The sequence below is a fragment of the Zootoca vivipara genome, chromosome 3 (genome assembly GCF_965207765.1).
Source record: "Zootoca vivipara chromosome 3, rZooViv2.hap1.1, whole genome shotgun sequence".
In the NCBI taxonomy this organism is placed as follows: domain Eukaryota; kingdom Metazoa; phylum Chordata; class Lepidosauria; order Squamata; family Lacertidae; genus Zootoca; species Zootoca vivipara.
Window position 1 is genome coordinate 13,296,122 of NC_142586.1, and position 9,917 is coordinate 13,306,038.

The window sequence follows — 9,917 nt, forward strand, 5'->3', positions numbered from 1 at the left end:
TCTCTCAAAAAGGCTAACATAGCCACAGGCATCCATGTGTTGGTAACCTCAATACAGGACAGCTGCACTTTGTGGGGCTGCCCTTAAGGCTGATTCAAAAGTTGCAACTAGCAAAGGATGCTGCGGCTAAGTTGTGAATCAACTTACTACAGTAAACCAGGTGGCGCTGTGGGTTAAACCACAGGGCTTGCCAATCAGAAGGTCGGCGGTTCGAATCCCTGCGACGGGGTGAGTTTCCGTTGCTCGGTCCCAGCTCCTGCCAACCTAGCAGTTTGAAAGCACGTCAAAGTGCAAGTAGATAAATAGGTACCGCTCAGGTGGGAAGGTAAACAGCGTTTCCGTGTGCTGCTCTGGTTCGCCAGAAGTGGCTTTGTCATGCTGGCCACATGACCTAGAAGCTGTACACTGGCTCCCTCGGCCAATAACAACCCCAGAGTCGGTCACGACTAGACCTAATGGTTAGGGGTCCCTTTACCTTTACAGCGAACCAGGCCAGGTTTAAGGTTTTGTTGATGGGATATAAAGCTCTAAACAACTTAAAGCCAGGTTCCCCAAGGGAATGCCATTCCCCATATACCCCATCTACCCAGTCATTATGATCTGCAGGCAAGCACCATCGCCCCTGCCAAACCTCAGCTTGAACTGTTAGTGGATGCTGCTGTATTGTGTCTTATTAATTAACGTACCACCAATTTTATCTTTTTCATTTATTGATATTAATGTTATTTTAGATGGCTGTGGGCTGTCTTAATATTATTATTATTATTATTAAAGATTTCCTTGATTTACAAAAATATGTGCAATGTCTCTCGTAACATTTTTACAAATCAGTTTCATTTGTTGAGACATTGGGAAGAAAAGGGGGAAAGAGGTAGATGGGGGAATATGATATAGAAAGGATTTCAATAAATTCATAAATTAAGAAAGGAGTTGTATTACATACTGCACAAACAGTGTCCTACTTGGTGTGCAGAAGGAATATACAGTCCTTCTGCAGTCTGAAATGGCACAAAGGAAAACTGTGATTCTGCTGACTTTGAGTATTGGCCCTAACTTTTGCACAAACTGAATTAAAGAATCAAGTGCTATCAAACCATAAGCCAGCAAAGTTACTGCAGGAGTCTTTCATCTGCTTTTACCTGCAAAGCTAGGGGTTGCTGGCAGGTAAAGCAGAATATGGCAGTTTTGTTTTTAATTTGCCTATTCCACCCGCCCATTAGACAGTCTGCTTGGCTTCTGTAACAACATTTTCAAAAGAATCGGCTCAAAGTGAAGGTGAAATCTAGAAAGGTAAGAGTTATTCTTCTTGTAGGGTATGCTTGTGTTGAAAGAAATAGATTGCAGCAGCTGCTGCTTCAAACAGCACCAGCAATATCTTTTAAAGTAACCCAGTTTGTGGGAGTATATTAATATTCATTTTGCTGCAGAATGTTTGGCCTCGTGAAAAAGCAGGAAAATAAGCCCTGGACCTCGTTTTAAACTTTATAGACCTAATTAGTGCCACTCTCAATATAGGCATCTTAAGATCAAGCTTGACTAAATTGATGCTTTTTATAGTGTAATCTGGGAATGGGGGCAGATAGCTTTAAATAAGTTCAGTTTTACTTTGCTACGCCTTGGGGTTTTTTTCATCTGACTCATGCCAACCACGAGGGTGCATATGTACTAGATTGATACCCAGATAAATTTATCCATTTATTGTTTGCATGTACAGCATGTTCTTTACCAGAACCCCCACCCCCGGTTCTTCCTTCTGAACTAGCCAGCCGTTCCCTTCTGCTGTCTCCTGGGGACCCCTAATCTGGAATATTGCCAGGTCATCAGTGTGGGAAGTAAGTCTCATCTGCCATCCAAGTTAGTTTCTGAACACAGAATGAAGGAGTGGGCACTGTCTTGTCTTGTATTTTGCCCTTTGGGGAGCAAATGTCTTGGGCTGGCCCTGCCTGGGCCTCAATGAGCAAAGAAGGATATTGTAAAATGGGTCACATACCACATCCCTCCCAGATGTGTATTTTAATGCTAGGAATGGTATATTCTACCCAGAGGTCCAGAGAGGCCACTTGATGGCCTGAGCCATACTTAAAAGAAAAAATGACACATGAAAATGAAATAAGGCACAATCAGTCAAAGAGTGGTTTGTTTATACAATCAGCTGGTCCGAAAGGACCATGTTCATCATGGTCTAATCTTGTGCCATCAGGACAGATAATATTTTTGTTCATATTTTTTAAATTATGCCTTTTACCAAATTGTACCTTTTGTTTGCTTAAATTTGCAGATCTAAGCTGATAGATAAGTAGCGAAACTGATCAAGTCACACACACACACACACACACACACACACACACAAAGTGTTGAAATCATAGCCTCACTTTGAGCTTGTGGCCGTGGGCTAAATGGCTCACCTGGGCCCCACTCTGATTGGCCCTGATTCTACCTCCCACATGGCCACTGCATTTGAGTAAGGTGCAAATGGATGGATGGATGGATGTAATCTCTAACCAGCCAGAGTCCAGTTTGCAGCACACCTTTCAAAGCCAGATTCACGGAAATGAAACACCAAACGAAATACTAACGAGAGCATGACTTGTTCTGGGAAAGGAACCCGTAGTAATTACACCTAGAGAACTCAAACTGATATCTAATAGAAAAAAGATACCTTAGGGAACAATGCTGAAAAGGGATAGAAATGATGGATTAATAGGTTTTCTACATCACTAATTTTTATGTTCCAGTACAGAGAGTCAAGAGAATAGGGGAGATACACAGGGAGGGGGGCATGGGCCGGCGCCATATGCTCAGGAGCTGATAAGGACACTTACATAAATAGAGAATTGGGACAGCCAAATAAAGCCCCCTATAAATAAGGTAACAAAGCACATCTCTGCTGTTTGTCATGCGGCTGGAAAAAGCAGGCAGGTGACACCTGCTCTTGTCGAGCTCCTGCTAAGACTCCCTAGTTAGTTAGAGAAGCAAATTACCCAAGGAAGGCCAGAATGAAAGGCTCTTTCGGAGGTTATTAGTGGGACTGGTCTCCTCATTGCAGCACTTGATTGGAGAAAGACAGAAAATTACAGGGCTTTGATTGTAGAGGGGAAGCTTTTAACTGCTTCCTGCTGTTCTGTCATTTGGTACTAGCCCCAAGTGGCCAAATTAAATTTGTGTCATGTTCCTCATTCCCTGACCACAAATCACTCTTGCAAGCTAGTGTTTTAAGAAGTGGGAGAAGCTTTGCACATGGTAGGAAGAAAAATACTGTATGTTCCTGCGTATAAGACTACTTTTTAACCCAGGAAAATCTTCTCAAAAGTCAGGGGTCGTCTTACACGCCGGGTCATATTTCTTATACGGCGAGTACGTATATCCCAAACTCTATATTTTAACTGGAAAAGTTGGGGGTTGTCTTATACGCACAGTCGTCTTATACGCCAGAATATATGGTATTCCTTCTAAATGATTGGGTGGGCGTAGGGATCCCAATGACCACCTGTGATCTAGAGTTGGGTTCTTTAAAAAAAAAACCTACTAGCAGTAATTTGTAACCATCATTCCTTCAGCTAAATCAGGCATCCCCAAACTGCAGCCCCCCAGATGTTTTGGCCTACAACTCCCATGACCCCTAGCTAACAGGACCAGTGGTCGGGGAAGATGGGAACTGTAGTCCAAAACATCTGGAGGGCCGAAGTTTGGGGATGCCTGAGCTAAATTCATAACCCCACCCCCCTTGCAATCTGTTTTGCTATGTGATCAAACAGAGCAGCGCGGGTGATTTCTGCGATTTTGGAGCGGCTTTTACCATTTCGTCTACTATTTCTGCAGAAAGGAAATACTTTGGGAGCTCGACATTGGAAGCTTCTTTGTGTGCTGAGCATTCTGTGAGGTCGTGTTGACTTACTGGGCAATTTCACAGTTCCGACTAGAAGAAAAGAAACAAGAAGGAACAAATAGCCAATAAATCAAATCCCCTTTCATAGCTTTCTTCAGACTTGATTCGCACAACAGTGTTTTTTCCTCAAATTAGGAGGTCATTTCCCCCCCAGTCATCCCCTGCTGGGTATCTTCCTGTTTTGCAGTCACCTCTACAAAAGATGGAGGCAGTAATGATGTCACAGCAAAGTTCAACTACCTGGATACACAACTAAGATACGGGAGGTACTTTGCGAGCATGCTGAAAGCTGGAGCAAAGTTTCTAGAGGTGGCGCTTTGCAAGCAAGTCACAATCCATTCCCATGATATCTGGATGTGATATCATGTATGGCACAGATGAGTAACCTCTAATGCAGCACAGTGGGGTGGCAAAAAGGTGCCCCATCCACTTGGGACACAGTCTCTGCCCCCTGCCCCCACCCTTCCTCCTTCTCTTTCTCTGGCTCATCTGAGCCAGATCTCTCTCCCTCTCTTTCTCTCCTCCCATTCTCTCACATTCTACTGAGAGCCAGTGTGGTGTAGTGGTTAAGAGCAGTGGACTCGTAATCTGGTGAACCGGGTTCGCTTCCCCGCTCCTCCACATGCAGCTGCTGGGTGACCTTGGGCTAGTCACACTTCTCCAAAGTCTCTCAGCCCCACTCACCTCACAGAGTGTTTGTTGTGGGGGAGAAAGGGAAAAGGAGATTGTTAGCCACTTTGAGACTCCTTCGGGTAGTGATAAAGTGGGATATGAAATCCAAACTCTTCTTCTTCTGGGCCTGGCAATGGCCATCTGGCGTCCCTTTCTCCTAATACCGCCCCCCACGCCCCTCAGCGACACACATCGCAAGTCCCACAGTCTCTGGAGAGCAAAGAAAGGCATGCTCTTGCCCACGGCTGTTCTACCTGCCACGTTCTGGTTTCTCTCTGTTTGCTAATCTCCACCACTGCTACCCTTGAGGGAGGAGCAGAAGCCCTTCTGCATTTGCCGTGCCAACGCCGGCGGTCCCTCTGCTCACCTGCAGCCTGCCAGGTTGTCTCTCAAACTGTGTCCAGCTTTCCGCACGCTCTGCAAGCCAGTGCCTCGCTGCTTTATCTCAGCTGCTGCCAACGTCCGTGTGCCTGCCTCCATGATACCATCTTCATTTGGTGCCAGGCCACCTTGAGATGCCTGGCTGCAAGCATAAGCCCTGTGATAGCTGGGCAGGGCTGGGGGATATATCAATGTATCATCCCAAACTGGTTTGAAGTCCACATCACAATAGCGCAGGCATCCCCAAACTGCGGCCCTCCAGATGTTTTGGCCTACAACTCCCATGATCCCTAGCTAACAGGACCAGTGGTCGGGGATGATGGGATTTGTAGTCCAAAACATCTGGAGGGCCGAAGTTTGGGGATGCCTGCAATAGCGGTTTCATGATTTTTGACCTAGCGATATATCATGAAACGTGGTGTGTGTGCATGCGCGCACATGTGCGTGCTAGGCAAAAATCACAAAGTGGGACAATCCGTGAAGCCAGCTCAAGGCTTCTCTCGATTTTTGCAACCCCTGTTAACTGCCGGCTCAGCTGTCCCCTGCCTCCTGCAAATCAGAAGAGGAAGTGCTGGCAAAAAACCACGATGTAAGAAACACCATGAAGCCAGACAATGCCTCTACATAGCTCCATCCTTATTTCAGACATCATGATATTATCGGTATACTGCAATGTTTAGGTGGCCTTGTCGTGGCGAAGGGGCTTGAATAACTCAGAGAAGCTATGAGCTATGCCGTGCAGGGCCACCCAAGATGGACAGGTCACAGTGGAGAGTTTTGACTAAACGTGATCCACCTGGAGAAGGAACTGGCAAGCCACTCCAGTACCCCTGCCAAGAAAATTCCATCTCACAATGTTGATGAAAGCCAGATATCGCCCAGCCCTAGGGCTGCGACTGGGATGACAGAGAGAGAAGGAGGGGGAAGAGTGAAAATGAAAGCTGAACCAGATGTTGGTGTTGTTGCTGCCTACTGTCAATAGCCAAACAAGTGGAGCTCTTCTCTAGCTTCTCTGGTTTTTAATGACTGATGTTTTAATGTATTTTTAATCTTTTGTTGGAAGCCACCCAGAGTGGCTGTTGAAACCCAGCCAGATGGGTGGGGTAAACGGTAAATAATCTATTATTATTATTATTATTATTATTATTATTATTAGATTCAAATCAGGGTTGTAATAGTCATCAAGCGCCACTAGGACCAACACCAATTCCTCCAGGATTCCTTCCACCACCAAAGCTCTTATCTCCTTGGAAACCATATGTGGGCATTGCTCTCACAATGGCTATTTCCATGACAGTGGAAATGATGAGAGCTTTCAGATCTTCTTTCATTGGAAAGCATAGCATACTGGCTGTGTATGCCCTGCCCAGCCATGAATCTAAAGTGATTTTATGCACTCCTCAGGTGAAGTGGGGGGGTTGCCATGATGCATGAAAACCAGCCTGTGGGGGCAGGGGGTGGAGAAATGGCTCTGAGTTTCCTTTTCTTAGAAATATTTTTCCCCTTTCCGCTTCCCTGAGTGAACACAGTTTAATATTTTCTTACTACCTATTCTGTACCATTTCTACTCACCTTTTAGCTCCCTCCCAAAGCGGCTTCCAGATTCAAAACACAAAGATACGCCAGGAAGCAATGAGATTTTTTTTAAAAACCCAAATGCATCAATTAAATCATCAAAACAGCTGGGCCCATTTAAAAATGCATTGCCTCAGCAGGTGCTTAAAACAGATTAAGGATATTGAGGAATTAAGAAGAAGAGAAGTATTTGCTGCTCTAAGAACATATGAAGAGCCTGCTGGATCAGGCCAATGGACCTGCTAGTCCAGAATCCTGTTCTCACAGTGGCAAGCCTGTGGGAAGCCTCCACTGGTATTCAGAAGCTTTGCTGCCTCCAACTGTGGAGACAGAGCAACACCATTGTCTACCAGCTCCATCTGGTACGTAGGCTGAGACCCTACCTGCCCACAGAAGGTAGCCCCACTTGGACTACTGCTATGCGCTCTACGTGGGGCTACCTTTGAAGGTGACCCGAAAACTACAACTAATCCAGAACGGGGCAGCTAGACTGGTGACTGGGAGTGGCCGCCAAGACCATATAACTGTTAAGGTATGAGACCAGTCCTGAAAGACCTACATTGGCTCCCAGTACGTTTCCGAGCACAATTCAAAATGCTGGTGCTGACCATTAAAGCCCTAAATGGCCTTAGTCCAGTATACCTGAAAGAGCGTCTCCACCCCCATCATTCAGCCCAGATGAGGTCCACCTCCGAGGGCCTTCTGGCGGTTCCCTCCCTGCAAGAAGTGAGGTCAGGGCCGTCTCTAGGCCCAGGTCCGGTGGCGCGGGGCACCAGGCCACCAAAGGCACTGCTGCGCCCGCTGAGAGGCGCGGCGGAGGCCGCCCCAGGCGCACCTCTCAGCTGTTCAGCGGCTTCAGGCCGCTCTCCGGAGGCGCGTGGGCCTGGGGCCACCTCCGCCGCATGCAGGGGCATCGCAACGGGGCGGGCAGCGCCCCCTGGCCCAGGGCCAGCCCTACGGCCAGGCTGGGTCACACAGGGCTCCGGCCCTCCAGGCGGAAGCTGCGCTGCGCCCACCCGCCCGCCGTGCTGGGAAACGGGGTGGGGCGGGGGCGCCGGAGGGATCCGTTGCGCCAGGGCACCAGGTATGCTTAAGACGGCCCTGAGTGAGGTTACAGGGAACCAGGCAGAGGGTCTTCTTGGTGGTGGCACCCACCCTGTGGAACACCCTCCCATCAGATTTCAAGGAAATAAACAACTTTTAGAAGATATCTGAAGGCAGCCCTGTTTAGGGAAGTTTTTTAATGTTTGATGTTTTATTGTGTTTTTAATATTCTGTTGGGAGCCACCAGAGTGGCTGGAGATACCCAGCCAAATGGAAGGAGGAATAAATAATAAATGATGATGATGATGATGGTTGGTAGCCATTGATAGCCCTCTCCTCCATGAATTTGTCTAATCCTCTTTTAAAGCTATGCAGGTTGTTTCCCATCACTGCCTCCTATGCCCTCTTAAAGATCCAAACAGAAGGACACTAAACAATCCCTTTCGGGTTTGAGCTCCACAATCTGGATGATGCTACTGAGAAGCTCTACTCTCCAAGACCACCTCTGAAGATGACACAACATTAGAGCAGGGTCTCAAACATTGAACACAGAAAGCAACCAGGTTCATGTGAGAGCAGGCGATCCTTCAGCTGACACGCCCCAAACTTTTTAGGGATTCATATGTAATAACCAGAGACGCGGGCGGCCCTGTGGGTTAAACTACAGAGCCTAGGGCTTGCCGATCAGAAGGTCGCCGGTTCGAATCCCCGTGACGGGGTGAGCTCCCGTTGTTCGGTTCCAGCTCCTGCCAACCTAGCAGTTCGAAAGCATGCCAGTGCAAGTAGATAAATAGGTACCGGTCCGGTGGGAAGGTAAACGGTGTTTCCGTGTGCTGCTCTGGTTCGTCAGAAGCAGCTTAGTCATGCTGGCCACATGACCCAGAAGCTGTACGCCGGCTCCCTTGGTCAGTAAAGCAAGATGAGCACTGCAACCCCAGAGTTGTCCGTGACTGGACCTAATGGTCAGGGTTTTACCTTTATGTAACAACCAAGACTTTGGATTGGAAGTTAGCGCAAATGAAAAAGAACTGGTGTGTTATGTTCTGAGAAGGGAACTCTGGAACTACACTGACGGCTGCATTTTGCACCAGTTGGAGTTTCTTCAAAGCAATCCCTTTCAATAGTCCAAATTGGCTCGTGTTTGGCCAATAGCTCTGCCCTGTTTCAGTCATTCTGCTGCATATCTGTCACCCCAGTGGTTTATCTGAGCTCCCCTCAGCCTAGAACAGGCATTGTACCAAATCTTACAGCTCCTCAATTGCACTCTCAATGGAGCAAATTAGTAGTAATGAAAATCAGGATGAAAATGCTTAGGGATGGAAAGTCCCATCAAAACAACTCTGTAATCCTCCTTCTGCGTCTGCTGTGATATAAAGAGTATCTTGCCAGAAAGTAAATATAAAATATGAAGAATCCCCCCCAGCGTGTAAGATTCTACTTTTAAAGAGTGTCCATTTAAATAACATGAACACACACACACACACACACACACACACAAACATGCACCCACGCAGAGAGAGAGAGAGAGCGCACAGAATCTCTTTAGGCTTGTATTTCCTCAGTTTTTTATTCTCTCTTTTTCTCCTGAGAGAAGTCACTGGGGAAGCAATTTGTTTCTTTTTAACTAAGACAGGAACCTTTGAAGTCATGGAGTCTTCTGCCTCACCAAGTACCCCGTTTAATCTCTCAGGGTGGGGCAGTGTAGTGGGGAGGGGGGGGTTGGTGTCAAATCGAAGCTTTCCTGAGCTGTTAACTACTTGCAAGACTCTTACATTATTTACAGCTCTGGCAAAGCGATTTCCCTAGTCAGCAGACAGGCTATCTACAAAGCACACTCCTTGGATATCAGTTAGTTGCTAATGATAATGCACAAGGGATTCTGCCTGGAGAAGGAACCTTTAAAGATCTTTAGAAATAACCTGAATGACCCACTTTCTGTGTCAGTGCTTGATTTAGGGCGGTGCAGGCAGTTCCACCCCACCCCCCACCGAACCAAGGGGGTGCAAAATTGCGAAGATCTGCAATTGAGAAGATCCATTTGGGGCACCAAATTTTGGCCTCACACAGGGCACCATATTGCAACAGATTGCCCAAGTCCGCCCCTGTTCTGTACCACATCTGTACCATACATTCAAAGCACATTCAGTGCGTATGACTTTGGCCAAAGAATCCTGGGAAATGTGGTTTCCCTCTTGCAAAGCTAAAATTCCGAACATCCTGAACATACTTCAGTTCTCAATATTCTGTGGGAGAAGCTACATGCTTTCAAAGTACATCGGATGTGCTTTAAATACATGATGTGGACCTGAAATAGGTTTTCTTGCTTTTCCCATCAGAGTGCAAAGCCGTTGATGCCATT

At 46.9% G+C, this 9,917-nt stretch overlaps 1 long non-coding RNA gene across 1 annotated transcript in view; it reads left to right on the top strand.

Annotated features, from left to right (window-relative positions):
* The window catches only part of LOC148686166 (uncharacterized), a 202,510-nt gene extending 201,716 nt beyond the window's left edge, over window positions 1–794 (top strand). Inside the window, exon 2 of the long non-coding RNA XR_015948854.1 lies at window positions 334–794. This is a non-coding gene — a long non-coding RNA (uncharacterized LOC148686166). The remainder of the gene's footprint in view (window positions 1–333) is intronic.
* Window positions 795–9,917: the final 9,123 nt, after the last annotated feature.